Source organism: Salvelinus sp. IW2-2015, linkage group LG7, assembly GCF_002910315.2.
Source record: "Salvelinus sp. IW2-2015 linkage group LG7, ASM291031v2, whole genome shotgun sequence".
Classification (NCBI taxonomy): Eukaryota; Metazoa; Chordata; class Actinopteri; order Salmoniformes; family Salmonidae; genus Salvelinus; species Salvelinus sp. IW2-2015.
Genome location: NC_036847.1, coordinates 21865111 through 21879930, shown reverse-complemented (window position 1 = coordinate 21879930; position 14820 = coordinate 21865111). Strand labels below are relative to the sequence as shown.

The 14820-nt window shown below is 44.5% G+C and overlaps 1 protein-coding gene and 1 long non-coding RNA gene across 2 annotated transcripts in view; one reads left to right on the top strand and one right to left on the bottom strand.

Annotated features, from left to right (window-relative positions):
• LOC111966943 (metabotropic glutamate receptor 4-like) overlaps positions 1 to 14820 on the bottom strand; it is a 239068-nt gene that overhangs the window by 83929 nt on the left and 140319 nt on the right. The window lies entirely within an intron of this gene.
• On the top strand, positions 8909 to 9406 carry LOC139028042 (uncharacterized). The gene is made up of 2 exons (XR_011480186.1): positions 8909 to 9140; positions 9238 to 9406. It is a non-coding gene; the product is annotated as an uncharacterized lncRNA (long non-coding RNA).

The window sequence follows — 14820 nt, the reverse complement described above, 5'->3', positions numbered from 1 at the left end:
CTCTCTTCTTCATCAAAAATATGATTTATTACTTGAGTGTCTTCTTTTTTCACACATTTTCGAAAAACACGATTGGTTAAGGGATTTTTGAATCACTAACAACTCTGTGCCTGGAAAAATAAGCTGAGGGCCCAGTGAAGGAGAAAAAATGAACCCACGTCTCTGTAGGAGACAAAATGAACCCACGTCTCAGGCTGAAGATGTTGCTGATGAGTTCCAATGAACCGCCAGCCCCCCATCTCGCCATTTCGCCACCTAAACCCCACTACCTCTCACACCTCCTAGACAGGCAATGTGTAAATCATCTCCAAAAATGTCCTTCTTTGCAGAGATCTGCACGCTCCTATTCTCTAACCAGCGTCATCTACTGACAGTAGCTGTCTTCTCTTCTCTAGTGGGCCTGAACAGCAATCTTCATTCCTATTAGACACCCAGGAGAGAGAACGTTGATGTCGTAAACATTAAATACAGCCCACTCAGAGTGGCGGATTGCTGCACAGCGTTTGTCCTCTGTGGAAGTACTGGAGAGAGGTTCACTAGATTTACCACACTGAAGGTGCTAAAGATATCCCGATGTGACCAATTCAATGCTATTTGCTAGGTAAACAAGCTGTAAAAGAATCCGGAGTATGGGGTAAAGGTAACCATTATGATTTAATACCACACAGGCACACTGATGCATCATTCTTATGATTGTCATCACCATCACATCATCAGATTAGAAACAACTTGATCCTCAATAATCCACATTTATGTTTGCAGTGTCATTTATGTTTGCAAATACATAACAAAGGGATGCACCTTCACAGAGTGGTTTATTTCTTTGCAAATAAAGGATACGTAGAATAACCTACAACGTTCCTTAGTAGAAAAAACGTTAATTGTTGAGAACTAGTATCAAATATCGTTTTTTAATTTGAATCACATGGATGGTTCAGCTATTGAATGGGAAGAGATGAACGACCCCAATTTCACCTAACCAATTTGCCATTTGTTTTTAATATTCCATATGCCAAAGCCATTTCTCAGAATTCTCCTTATTCTCCTCTTTTGAACTGAGAAATGTATAAAATCAAAAGGGCACCTGTGTGTATATGCCCACTTCCCAGATAGTAAGGGAAGCTTTGTTATATTGTAAGGCATGGCAGACACTAGAGGACTTGTCAGAATGTATAAGGCTTACTTTGTTTATTCAGTGTGCAGGCTAATATGAGGCAGCAGCTTTGGGATGGATCGTGGTAGAGTCGTGGGTTCACCGTCCCTGTGGGAGAATGCAGCAGTTCAGTCTTATCTTTCATATGAAGGGGTTTGTGTTGTGCCCACAGGCCTGCTTGTCAAACACTTTTAGTGCCCATAGGGATTCACACTAATATCATGCCTCTCCTCTCCTACTCTGGTGCTGCTGATCATGTACTTCCTAGTTAATACTGCTCCAGCTACTCAATAATATTTATATTGATGACATGGCTGACAACTTTGAAAAGTTTATGATTTTACATAGCCACTGTGTGTGTATGTGTGTTGTTTGTTGCGTGTGTGTTGAAGCTGAGTATATAGTCTCCCAATGCCTCTGCTTGTGGCAGCAGGGGGATGTATCTAAAACATGGGAACATATTGTAGCAAGGCAGATGTTTAATAAACACAGACAACAGACTGTACACTTGAAGGGTGTAGGTACACTAGAGCCTATCTAAGAAGAGGGAGCAGGGAGGCGTACTAACAGGAGAGGAGGGAGTAGCTAGTAGAACAGGAATACAGAGAGAGCAGCAAGGCAGCACACTCCCTCTCGGTACAAGAGAACACTGAGGGGAGTATTAGAGGGCCTGTTATGCCTGGGAGATTTACATCTGGAAACAGAGAGAAACAGGCAGTGGAACTAGTGGAGGCGTATTGGAAAAGCTGTGAAGTAAAACTAGGTTATGCACCCTCATTGCTGCTGAGTACATAACAAAACATAAACGTGTAGATCTCCAACAGAGGAAAATATGACTTTGTTTGGACTTGTCCTTATCATGTTCTTATCTCCCTTCAACATACTGTATGACCAGGTGGTCAAAGATACGGTTCAGAGTTTGTTAGACTCCGGCTCCCGAATTATTGTTTGCACAACGTCTAACATTAATTATTTCCCCAGTGAACGACTTCCCAACAGCCTTAATTTAAGTAATTACATAGAGATTTTTTAAAAATCTGTATCAACATTAGTGTTATAAATTGCATACACAAAGGTCAGGTATATTAATATTCTGCTATTATGAATTTAATACAATGATTATCCCCTCTAAAGGGAAGTGGTACTCGCTGATCCATTGTTTTGACATTGAATGTACCATTTACTGCAAAATACAAGATTTAGGCAGTCACTTCTTTCCATCCATGCCATAGTAAGGGGTGAAGTGTTGTTCCTCTGGCTTTTATTCTTGCCTGAAGAGTTTGGTATTTTCATCAAGTGAATTCCTGAACCAAGCTCTTTTCGAATGAAAGTGTTTCCCAAAGCTCCTAGAAGGTTCCATGGACAGTGGAATGTAATGAAGGGATTGAGGGCAAACATTCTTTCTAATTTTAAAGAACTAGGTAGTAACTAAGTTGTCCCATTTCCCAACCCCCCTCATGTGTGGTGCTAGTGTATGTGCTACTGGTTATGGGACTGACTACTTTTGTTGGCACAGTCAGACAGTGGAACTGGATCAGATAATAAACCCTCTCCCCGGATAGGGATATAAACTGAAGATAAGTTGCCAAAGAGTTACACATTGTATTTACTACTACTTTTCTTCCACTAGGGTGAGTATTATTAACACTACAAGAGAAACAGAAAGACGTTTCTTTTCCTACTAAAGATGCCAAATTAAACAAGGAACCAGGAGAGGATTAGAAAAATACAGAAATAGCTTGAACGACAGAGAACTCAACCCTTTTCATGAGCAGGAGGGTTCATTGAGAATGACTAAACATAATTTGGTCAGGGGACGTGTTCCTGCTGGTGGTCTGTTGAGCCATGTCGCCAGACTGCTGTGCTGAGAATCCTTCTCAGCTTGTCCCATCCTGCAGATACAAACTCCCAGCATGCAAACACCCTGACACCATGTTTTAATTTCTGTCATGAGATCATCTATATTTGACTGAAATTAAATTATTACTGGTAAATGATGAAAATAGCACAAAACCAAACATGGCACTGTTGGGTGAATTTGAGTTGGTGTTTTTATCAGAGGAACAGAGATAGATCTTGACATGCTCCATTTCTTTTATTTAACTAGGCAAGTCAGTTAAGAACAAATTCTTATTTACAATGACAGCCTAGGAACAGTTGGTTAACTGCCTTGTTTAGGGGCAGAACAACAGATTTTTACCTTGTCAGCTCAGGGATTTGATCTAGGAACTTTTCAGTTACTGGCCCAACGCTCTAACCACTAGTCTACCTGCCGCCCCAGGTAGCCTAGTATACATACATTTTGAATCACAAACAGTATCTCAGAAGAGTACAATGTGCAATAAAATGAGTCCCTCTTCTAGAGTGAATAAAACAGTTGCCTCTCTACTTAGATCATGTTCTGTATACAGGTGTATTCACTTGCTGTGGTGTTTGATGTGGAAGCAAAGGCAATTAGCCAAACAGAAGTAAAGTTGAAAACATGCTTTGTACTGTAGCTAAATTGAGAAGGATAAGAATATCCATGTATGACAGAGTGTGATATTTGTTCAACAGGATCTCCACTCACTGGCAACTATGGACTATGTGTGAAATCATTTATTATCAGGGTCTTTGTGAGAGAGTAGCTGCAAGAGTAGGATGTCAGTGGCAGTCGGTGCGGTTTAAGATGAGGGAGTGTGATTTTTTATTTCTTATGAACATGGCCTTATTTCTTTTACAATACATTCACCCAGCTCAATGTAACATTGACGGGTTTAGGTTACTACATGATACTCAAATTTTCCCTATACCCATCATGAGGTTGCTACAACCTAGCCTATAAATGAAAGGTCGAGAGAAATTTTGGTAATCAAGGTGACAGACATTGACACATTCAATACCGCCTTGCACAACCTGTCACGAATCTCGCTTCCTGAGTCTGTTTTTGCCTGTGTTCTGTCCTGGAGTGTTTTTTCCGGTGTCCTGGAACGCACCCTGTCTGGTTGCCGGGCGACGTAGCTAGTGAGGATCTCTGAGTACCCGCACCTGTATCCCATCAGCTATCTGCACACCTGTCCTGATCATCACCCCTCCACTTCATAAGCGCTGACCTGACATCCATTCCCTGCCGATCGTTAGCCAAGAACAGTATGTTGCCAGCGTATCAGCCTCCAGTTTGAGAGAGTTTGTTTTGTGTACGTCTTGCTTGCCTGAACTTACCTCCGTTTTTTCTGTCTACAGTCATTCACCCGGAACACTCATCCCATCCCTACCTGGTCGTCGGTGACTTCAGTTACTACCTTGGATCTGCTTACTCAATTCCATCAACTCACCTCCGCTGCCCGCTCCGCTACTTGGATTTTTCTATCACTACATTTAAACTTGTAAATAAAAACTCACCTTCGTCTACTCTCCTTGTCCTGGTCTGCTTCTGGTTATACTTTAGAGAACGCTGACAGAACGATCCGGCCAGGAATGAACCCAGCGGACCTGGACTCCGTTCGACATGCCATTACCCATCAGGGAAGATATTGGGACAACACAGCACGGCGCACAGGAGATAGCGATTTCAGTCCAGAACTTCTCTACCAGCTTGGCGAGTATCCAGGATCAGCTCAGTTTGCGGCGGATTCTCCACCACCTGTTTCACCCCTCTCACCTGCCGCTTCTGGAGCGGTTTCCTTCCGTGAGCCCAAGGTACGACGCCTGATAAATACGAAGGGGATTTGGGAAGATGCCGTTCATTTCTTATGCAGTTGTTTAGTGTTTGATCTGCAGCCCCACTCTTACGCCACAGACAAGGCTAGGATAGCTTTTGTTATTGAACTGCTGCGTGGTAGAGCTTTGGAATGGGCTTCAGCTGTTTGGGAACAACAGGACACCTGCATGGCTCAACCAGGAGTTCACGGCAGAGATGAGAGAGCTTTTGACCATCCAGTCCGAGGTAAGGACGCAGCTAAGCGTGTTCTCTCTTCGCAAGAGCTCGTTACGTGGCAGACTTTGTGATTGAGTTCCGGACATTGGCTGTGGAGAGTGGGTGAATGAGGAGGCACTACAAGCGGCTTTTACCAGGGGTTGTCGGAGCAACTCAAGGAGGCTGATCTGCCTATGCCTATGCCTATGCCTTGTGACCTGGACAGTTTGGTCGCATTATCTATTAGGGTGGATAACAGAGTTCGAGAGAGGAGGGGGAGAAGCAGTGGTCCGCCAATCAAACAGCTACTCGGTTACCATTCGTGCAGGAGAGACCAGAAGGTGTTAATCATGTTTCTCACACGGATTATGGAGGAGCCTGCCGCCAGATCCTGAACCTATGCAAGTGGCGGCACGGTTAACAAGGACGAGCGCCAACGTAGACGTGAGACCAACAGCTGCCTCTACTGGTAGCTCGTGACATTACAATCTCCGTTGTCCTCAGCGCCCGTTAAACGCTCGGCTCGTTAAGTTTGGGAGGTTTGTTAGCGACCAGTTTCAACCTCTCAAGAGCCCTGTCAGACCTCGTTTTCCTGCTACCTCATAAATAAGAAGTTCAAGAGTTTAGCGAATTAACGCTTTCATCGATTCAGGTGCGATGACAGCTATCATTGATGCCACTTAGTGGAACAGCTGGGGCTTTCCAAGGAGCCAATTACCGGAAGCCATTGAGCAACCCACTCTGAACGGCAGTAGTCTGGCACGGATCACGATGAGGACTGAAACGGTTAAGATGTTGTTGTGGGGATCATTCAGAGGTTATTTTCTTTTTCATTGTGCCTTCCCCCATGATTCCTCTGGTCTTGGATACCCTGGCTAAGAGAACACAATCCCTCGTTCGATTGGGTGACTGAAAGGTAACTAGTTGGAGCATTGGATGCCATGCTAACTGCCTCAGGACTGCCTTTCTCATGCTGTCCCCAGTCGAGGTCAGTGAGGCTGCTCCTCCTGATATTTTCCCTGGTTCCTGAAAACATATCACGAGTTGGTGAGGTTTCAGTAAGCAGAAGGCTCAGTCACTTCCCCCCCACGACCTTATGATTGTACGATAATCTGTTCCCTGAGCTGCCTTTCCAAGGGACGGTTATACAGTATCTCTCGACACTGACGGAAGACCACTGAGACCCTACATAAAGGAGTCTCTTGCTGCAGGTCTCATTCGTCCCTCGTCATCACCCCTGGGAGCTGGATTTTTTTTGTGAGTAAGAAGGATGGCTCTCTTCGACCGTGTATTGATTATCGGGGGTTGAATGATATTACGGTRAAGAACAAGTACCCCRTGCCCTTGATGAGCTCCGCTTTCGATTCTTTACAGGGTGCTACTGRGTTTACGAAGCTTGATCTACGCAATGCGTATCATCTGGTTCGGATCAAAGAGGGGGACGAGTGGTTGACTGGGTTCAATACACCTATGGGACATTTCGAGTACCAGGTGATGCCGTTTGGACTTTCCAACGCTCCAGCAGTGTTCCAAAGTTTGGTGAATGACGTGCTGAGGGATATGATCGGTCTGTTTGTGTTCGTTTACCTGGATGACATCCTGATTTTCTCCAAGGAACTTTCCAGCCACATCCAGCATGTTAAGCAGGTCCTGCAGCGGTTATTGGAGAACCGTCTGTTTGTGAAGGCAGAGAAGTGTGATTTTCACGCCCACACTACATCCTTCCTCGGGTACATCATCTCCAGGGGTAAGATCAAGATGGACCAAGAGAAGGTTCGGGATTGGGCCCGGACCGGTACGAGATTGCAGCTCCAAAGATTCCTGGGATTTGCGAACTTCTATCGGAGGTTTATCCGTGATTACAGCCGGGTGGCCGCCCCTTTAACTGCTCTGACGTCTTGCACCAGAATTTTCTGTTGGACTCCTGAGGCAAACCGAGCATTTCTGAACTTGAACAGCCGATTCACCAACGCCCCGATTCTCTCTCAACCTGACACTTCCCGTCAGTTTGTTGTTGAGGTGGACGCATCTGATGTGGGGGTGGGCGCCATCCTGTCCCAGCGTAGCTCCACTGACGGTAAACTCCATCCCTGCGCCTTCTACTCTTGTCGTCTTTCACCAGCTGAGAGAAACTACGATGTGGGTAACCGGGAGCTTCTCGCTGTGAAGCTTGCCTTGGAGGAGTGGCGTCACTGGTTGGAGAGAGCGGAGCAACCGTTTGTGGTCTGGACTGACCACAAGAATCTGGCTTACGTGCAATCGGCTAAACGTCTCAACTCCCGTCAGGCCAGGTGGGCTTTGTTTTTTGGACGCTTCAATTTTTCCCTGACGTTCCGACCTGGGTCGAAGAACGGCAAGGCGGACGCCTTGTCCCGGATGTTCTCCAAGACGGAGGAGAGTGGGGCCAAGACTGAGACGATTATTTCCCAGAACCTTGTCGTGGGAGCCGTTACATGGAGGATTGAGGAGGATGTGATGGCGGCCCTTCGGACGCAGCCCGGCCCCGGTAACGGTCCACCCGGTCGGTTGTTCGTGCCTGAGTCGGTCCGTTCTGATGTCCTTCAGTGGTCCCACACCAGCAAGATAGCTTGTCACCCTGGCGTTGCCCGGACTATGGCGCTACTGCGCAGACGATTTTGGTGGCCTGCCATGGGAGAAGATACCCYGAGGTTTGTTGCCGCTTGTCCTGTTTGTGCGCAGAATAAAAGTACCAATCGGCCCAGCTTTGGGCTTCTTCACCCTATACCTATTCCCCGGCGACCTTGGTCGCATCTGGCCCTGGACTTTGTCACGGGGTTGCCCTCTTCTGTTGGGAACACGGTCATTCTGACCATTGTGGACAGATTCAGTAAGTTCGCTCACTTTGTCCCCATCTCCAAGCTTCCATCTGCCACTGAGACGTCCGAGATCCTTGTTAGGGAGGTTTTCAGGGTCCACGGATTGCCCAGTGACATTGTTTCTGACCGTGGTCCTCAGTTTACCTCTGCTGTCTGGAGATCTTTCTGTTTGGCCATTGGAGCTACAGTCAGTCTCACATCTGGTTTTCACCCCCAATCTAATGGTCAGGCGGAGAGAGCCAACCAGAAGATGGAGTCCACGCTGCTCTGTCTTGTCTCCTCTGATCCCACCTCTTGGTCCTCTCAGTTACCCTGGGTCGAGTATGCCCATAATACTCTCCCTTCATCTGCAACTGGGATGTCTCCCTTCCAGTGCCTGTATGGTTACCAACCTCCCTTGTTTCCTTCTCAGGAGAGGGATCTCTCGGTTCCCTCTGTCCAGGCCCACATTCGTCGTTGCCACCGGACCTGGCATCGGGCCAGGAAGGCCCTCCTTAGCGTTTCGGACCGGTATCAGATCCAGGCGAATCGTCGCCGTATTCCTGCTCCCGCTTATACCGTCGGAGATAAGGTTTGGTTGGCTACACGGGATCTTCCTCTACGGACTGAGTCGAAGAAACTGTCACAGAAGTTCATTGGTCCGTTTGTGGTAGAGAGAATCATTAATCCTGTTGTGGTTCGACTCAAGTTGCCTGCAACGCTTAGAGTACACCCCACCTTTCATGTCTCCTGCCTCAAGCCGGTTCTCCTCAGTCCTCTGTTGCCCCCTCCTCCTCGTCCTCCTCCCCCTCGGATGATCGTAGGTGGTCCTGCCTACACGGTGCGCCGCATCATGGACTCCAGACGGCGGGGTCGAGGGTTCCAGTATCTTGTGGATTGGGAAGGATATGGTCCAGAGGAGAGGAGTTGGATTCCTCGGCGTCAGATCCTTGATGCTGACCTGCTTCGTGACTTCTACCGCCTTCACCCTGACGCTCCGGGTAGTACGCCCGGTGGCGTTCGTCGGAGGGGGGGGTACTGTCACGAATCCCACTTCCTGAGTCTGTTTTTGCCTGTGTTCTGTCCTGGAGTGTTTTTTCCGGTGTCCTGGAACGCACCCTGTCTGGTTGCCGGGCGACGTAGCTAGTTGGAGGATCTCTGAGTACCCGCACCTGTATCCCATCAGCTATCTGCACACCTGGTCCTGATCATCACCCCTCCACTTCATAAGCGCTGACCTGACATCCATTCCCTGCCGGATCGTTAGCCATGAACAGTATGTTGTGCCAGCGTATCAGCCTCCAGTTTGATAGAGTTTGTTTTGTTGTACGTCTTGCTTGCCTTGAACTTACCTCCGTTTTTTCTGTCTACAGTCATTCACCCGGAACACTCATCCCATCCCTACCTGGTCGTCGGTGACTTCAGTTACTACCTTGGATCTGCTTACTCAATTCCATCAACTCACCTCCGCTGCCCGCTCCGCTACTTGGATTTTTCTATCACTACATTTAAACTTGTAAATAAATACTCACCTTCGTCTTACTCTCCTTGTCCTGGTCTGCTTCTGGGTTATACTTTAGAGAACCGTGACASAACCTTGCCTGCATCTAGCTAATCTAGGGTGTAATCATTAATCCAACAGTTGCAAACTAAAGTTTCTATTGGAGAAATTCAGGTATGGTTATCCCCGTTTCATTCCATTTGCTTCCGTTTAAGAAACATTTCAACAGAATCAGTGGAATGAATACACCCCTGATTGCATGCAAACACAGTTTACTTTAATAGCAGCCACATACACAGCAGGATCCCTTTCATCGTTGGACAATTACTTCTCGCATCTACGCACGCTCCTCCTCTCACCTTTTCCCTTTCCCCTCTCACCTTTTCCCTTCAGTGCACAACACATCAGCTGTCTGTGACCAGGCGAAAAAACCTTTCCAAGCAAACCTTCATATCATAACCACTAACAGCTACGCATAGCATACCTACATTGTGGTCACCATATTAGCTAACGTCAACTCAAAATAGCTACTAGAACTAACGTGTTAGTAAACCCGCTACAATCATGCAGTGTACAATTAGCAAGCAGTTTAGCAGTTACACCAGCGGGCCCCAATTGCAATCAAGTAATCAAACTAAAAGTTTACCTTGACTTGGAAGAGTTCCAGTGATGGATAGCCATAGCCAGGTAGGTAACATCCCTCTCTATTTGAGCCAGCTGTTTGAGTAGGCTAAACTAGCTAGCTGCATTTGCTAGCTAAGTAAGTGAAAGTGAAAAAAAATACAAAATATATCTCTCTCTTGCTTTTCCTTCATTTTTGAAGGAATTAATTTGCTTAAAACTGTTCAACTATTGTCTTTCTCTCTCTTTGAACTACTCACCACATGTTATGCACTGCACTGATAGCTAGCTGTAGCTTGTGCTTTCAGTACTAGATTCATTCTCTGATCCTTTGATTGGATGGACAACATGTCAAATCAAATTGTATTTGTCACATGCACTGAATACAACTTGTGTAGACCTTACCATGAAATGCTTACTTTTAAGCCCTTAACCAACAATGCAGTTCAAGAAATAGAGTTAAGAAAATATTTACTGAATAAACTAAAGTAAAAAATGTAATTTCAGTTCATGTTGCAAGAGTTCTGATGGGTTGGAAGAAGTCCTCTGGAAGTTGTCATAATTACTGTGTAATTCTATGGAAGGGGGTGAGAACCACGAGCCTCCTACACAGCAAATTGGCAATTGTTATCAAGTGTTCATTTTCTTGGTGTTACATTTTTTATGGTGTTGATTTAAGAGTTGTTTTTACACCCTCTGTGCTAATATAACTCCCAGGTGAGAGTTACTGTACAGAGGTTGGGCGGTGGCACAGAGCAGTGTTGATTGAGCTTCCGGTTTTATATACATCTACAGTACATCTGCAAAGTTTAGATTAAGAAGGTTGCTAGCTAGCTAACGTGGTTAGTCAACGTTAGATTAATTAGCTATCTAGCTAAATGTTAGCAGGAACTTTGTCTCAACTACATTAGTTCACTAAAATCAGCTAAAACTATACGATTTGAGAAAATTCATCAAAATCCAATAGGATCAGAGTTAGGCTTTACCGTTAAGTGATTTCAACCATATGCGTATTGAGTTCACGAGGCTAACTAACATTAGTGGTGCAGCAGGTGCATGGTGATCAATTTGAGCCCCGTTTGGTGCAGCATGTATCTAGCCAGGAAGTGAAGGTAACAACATGGCTAATATCTACTAATTGTTTTTTCAAAATGCATATAACTAAGAACTGACTTGCCTAGTTAAAGGTACATTTAAAAAAAAAAATGTATTCAGCCCCAGATCCGCAGGCAGGCAGAGACTTGTCTGGCCAAAAATTGTTAGATAGCTAGCTAGCTATATATCTAGCTACAACACCGACCTCAACATCTTGTAATTTTGCGCTTATGTTAGGTAGCTAGCGGACTTGGCCAGACGTGATAGGGTTGTCCTCGGTCATTTAGATTAACATGTCTATGGTGTGTGCTTGTTGTTAATCACAGATCAGACATTGTTTTCAAGCCGATATGGCTTGAAATGTATTGGCCAGTTTCTTACCTATAGATTTGATAGGTGGTGGTAACTCTTTGCAGCTAGTTAGATAGCTAGCTAGTTTGGTTGGTTGATTTCACTGCAATATTGCCTAGCAAAACCCAGGGTGACAGGTAGCCTAGTGGTTAGAGCTTTGAGCCAGTAAGCGAAAGCTTGTTGGATTGAATCCCCGAGCTAACAAAGTAAAACATCTGTCGTTCTATCCCTGAACAAGGAAGTTAACCCACTGTTCCCCGGTAGGCCGTCATTGTAAATAAGAATTTGTTCTTAACCTAGTGGTTAGAGCTTTGAGCCAGTAAGCGAAAGGTTGTTGGATGGAATCCCTGAGCTGACAAAGTAAAACATCTGTCGTTCTATCCCTGAACAAGGAAATTAACCCACTGTTCCCCGGTAAGCCGTCATTGTAAATAAGAATTTGTTCTTAACAGACATGCCTAGTTAAATTAAAAATGAAAGCCTCAGATCCACATTACATTATTAAAGTGGCATTTGGAACGAATGGTTGATCCACTGTAACCCTGGGAGAGGGTATAAGGAGGCTTTTTTGTGTGATTGTTTCTATATGTACAGCTACGCCATAAAATGTTTGCAACCAAATTTAACTTAAATATGACATTGTGTGTAATTGCATGTTGGTGACGTTCCAATACCAAAAAAACAAGAAGTTGAAAAAGTTGCAGCTTGGGTTCTCTTATGGAGATTTCATCAATCAAGGTGAATATACAGTTGAAGTCGGAAGTTTACATACACTTAGGTTGGAGTCATTAAAACAAATTTTTCAACCACTCCACAAATTTCTTGTTAACAAACTATAGTTTTGGCTGTCGGTTAGGACATCTACTTTGTGCATGAAACAAGTAATTTTTCCAACAATTGTTTACAGACAGATTATTTCACTTTTAATTCACAGTATCACAATTCCGGTGGGTCAGAAGTTTACATACACTAAGTTGACTGTGCCTTTAAACAGCTTGGAAAATTCCAGAAAATGATGTCATGGCTTTAGAAGCTTCTGATAGGCTAATTAACATAATTTGAGTCAATTGGAGGTGTACCTGTGAATGTATTTCAAGGCCTACCTTCAAACTCAGTGCCTCTTTGCTTGACATCATAGGAAAATCAAAAGAAATTAGCCAAGACCTCAGAAAAAAAATTGTAGACCTCCACAAGTCTGGTTCATCCTTGGGAGCAATTTCCAAATGCCTGAAGGTACAATGTTCATCTGTACAAACAATAGTACGCAAGTATAAACACCATGGGACCACGCAGCCGTCACAGCTCAGGAAGGAGTCGCGTTCTGTCTCCTAGAGATGAAGATACTTTGTTGCTAAAAGTGCAAATCAATCCCAGAACAACAGCAAAGGACCTTGTGAAGATGCTGGAAGAAACAGGTACAATAGTATCTACATCCACAGTAAAACGAGTCCTATATCGACGTAACCTAAAAGGCCGCTCAGCAAGGAAGAAGCCACTGCTCCAAAACCGCCATAAAGAAGCCAGACTACGGTTTGCAACTGCACATGGGGACAAAGATCATACTTTTTGGAGAAATGTCCTCTGGTCTAATGAAACAAAAATGGAACTGTTTGGCCATAATGACCATCGTTATGTTTGTAGGAAAAAGGGGGAGGCTTACATGCCGAAGAACACCATCCCAACCATGAAGCACAGGGGTGGCAGCAACATGTTATGTGGGTGCTTTGCTGCAGGAGAGACTGGTGCATTTCACAAAAATAGATGGCATCATGAGGCAGGAAAATTATGTGTATATATTGAAGCAACATCTCAAGACATCAGTCAGGACGTTAAAGCTTGGTCGCAAATGGGTCTTCCAAATGGACAATGACCCCAAGCATTCTTCCAAAGTAGTGGCAAAATGGCTTAAGGACAACAAAGTCAAGGTATTGGAGTGGCCATCACAAAGTTCTGACCTCATCCTATAGAACATTTGTGGGCAGAACTGAAAATGCATGTGCAAGCAATTCACCCAACTTACTGTGGGAAGCTTGTGGAAGGCTACCCGAAACAACATTTGACCCAAGTTAAACAATTTAAAGGCAATGCTACCAAATACTAATTCAGTGTATGTAAACTTCTGACCCACTGGGAATGTGATGAAAGAAATAAAAGCTGAAATAAATCATTCTCTGTACTATTATTCTGACATTTCACATTCTTAAAATAAAGTGGTGATCCAACTGACCTAAGACAGGGAATTTTTACTAGGATTAAATGTCAGGAATTGTGAAAAACTGAGTTTAAATGTATTTGGCTAAGGTGTATGAAAATTTCCGACTTCAACTGTATATACTGTATTTTATACCATCTACTGCACCTTGCCTATGCCGCTCGGCCATTGCTCATCCATATACTTATATGTACATATTCTCATTCACCCCTTAGATTTGTGTGTTTTAGGTAGTTGCTGAGAAATTGTTAGATTACTTGTTAGATTTGTGTGTATTAGGTAGTTGTTGGGGAATTGTTAGATTACTTGTTAGATATTACTGCACTGTTGGAACTAGAAGCACAAATATTTCGCTACACTCGCATTAACATCTGCTAACCATGTGTATGTGACCAATACATTTTGATTTGAAACATCCTTGAAAAGAGGGACACTGTATTGAAGCCTAAAGTCATCAAATGGGCAAATCCCTGACTACATCCACCGATTTGCTTCGCGTCCTGAAGTCTACAGAAAAACAGCCAGAGAATGACAGCGAAACCAGTAAGTGGATTCTCTCGTGGGTAGTGCAAAGTTTCAATGTGATTTGGGGTGTTTGCCTTTTCTTGCCCTCAGACTGTGACAATGATATGTCCTCCCTGCTGCTGCTTCATCTCCTCCCACCACCAGCAGTAGAGAAGAGGACCAAGATCAATGACAGCGATGCTGTGGGCAGACTAGTGCACTTTCATAAGGTAAGATGATAGTTATTGTTGTGTAATTTCTTTTTTAGGTTGTCTCTTCATTGTCTTAACATGGAGAGTGACTTAATAATACCCTTTGTGTGTTGCAGTCATGCTGCAGCATTGAAGACCATCTTGATGGGAGTCAAGGTCGACAGCCATACCTCCTTGACAACGAAGAAGACAGAGCAAGATTGACAACTACTACATTGTGGTGGACAAGAGGCTTGTTCCCTGCCAGGCAACTAGTGGTCTGTTTGCATTTGATGAACTGTTCAAAGCCCACTTTGTCTTTAACCTGACATATGATGATGCTGTTGTCAACTTCTACACATTTGTGCAGAACACCATCTACAACGTTGATGTAGGCAAAACAAGAGAGGCCCCTAGCGTGATAGAGTTGAGGACAAAACTTCTTAACTAGATAAATGTATGTTACGGTGCTTTTGTTGTC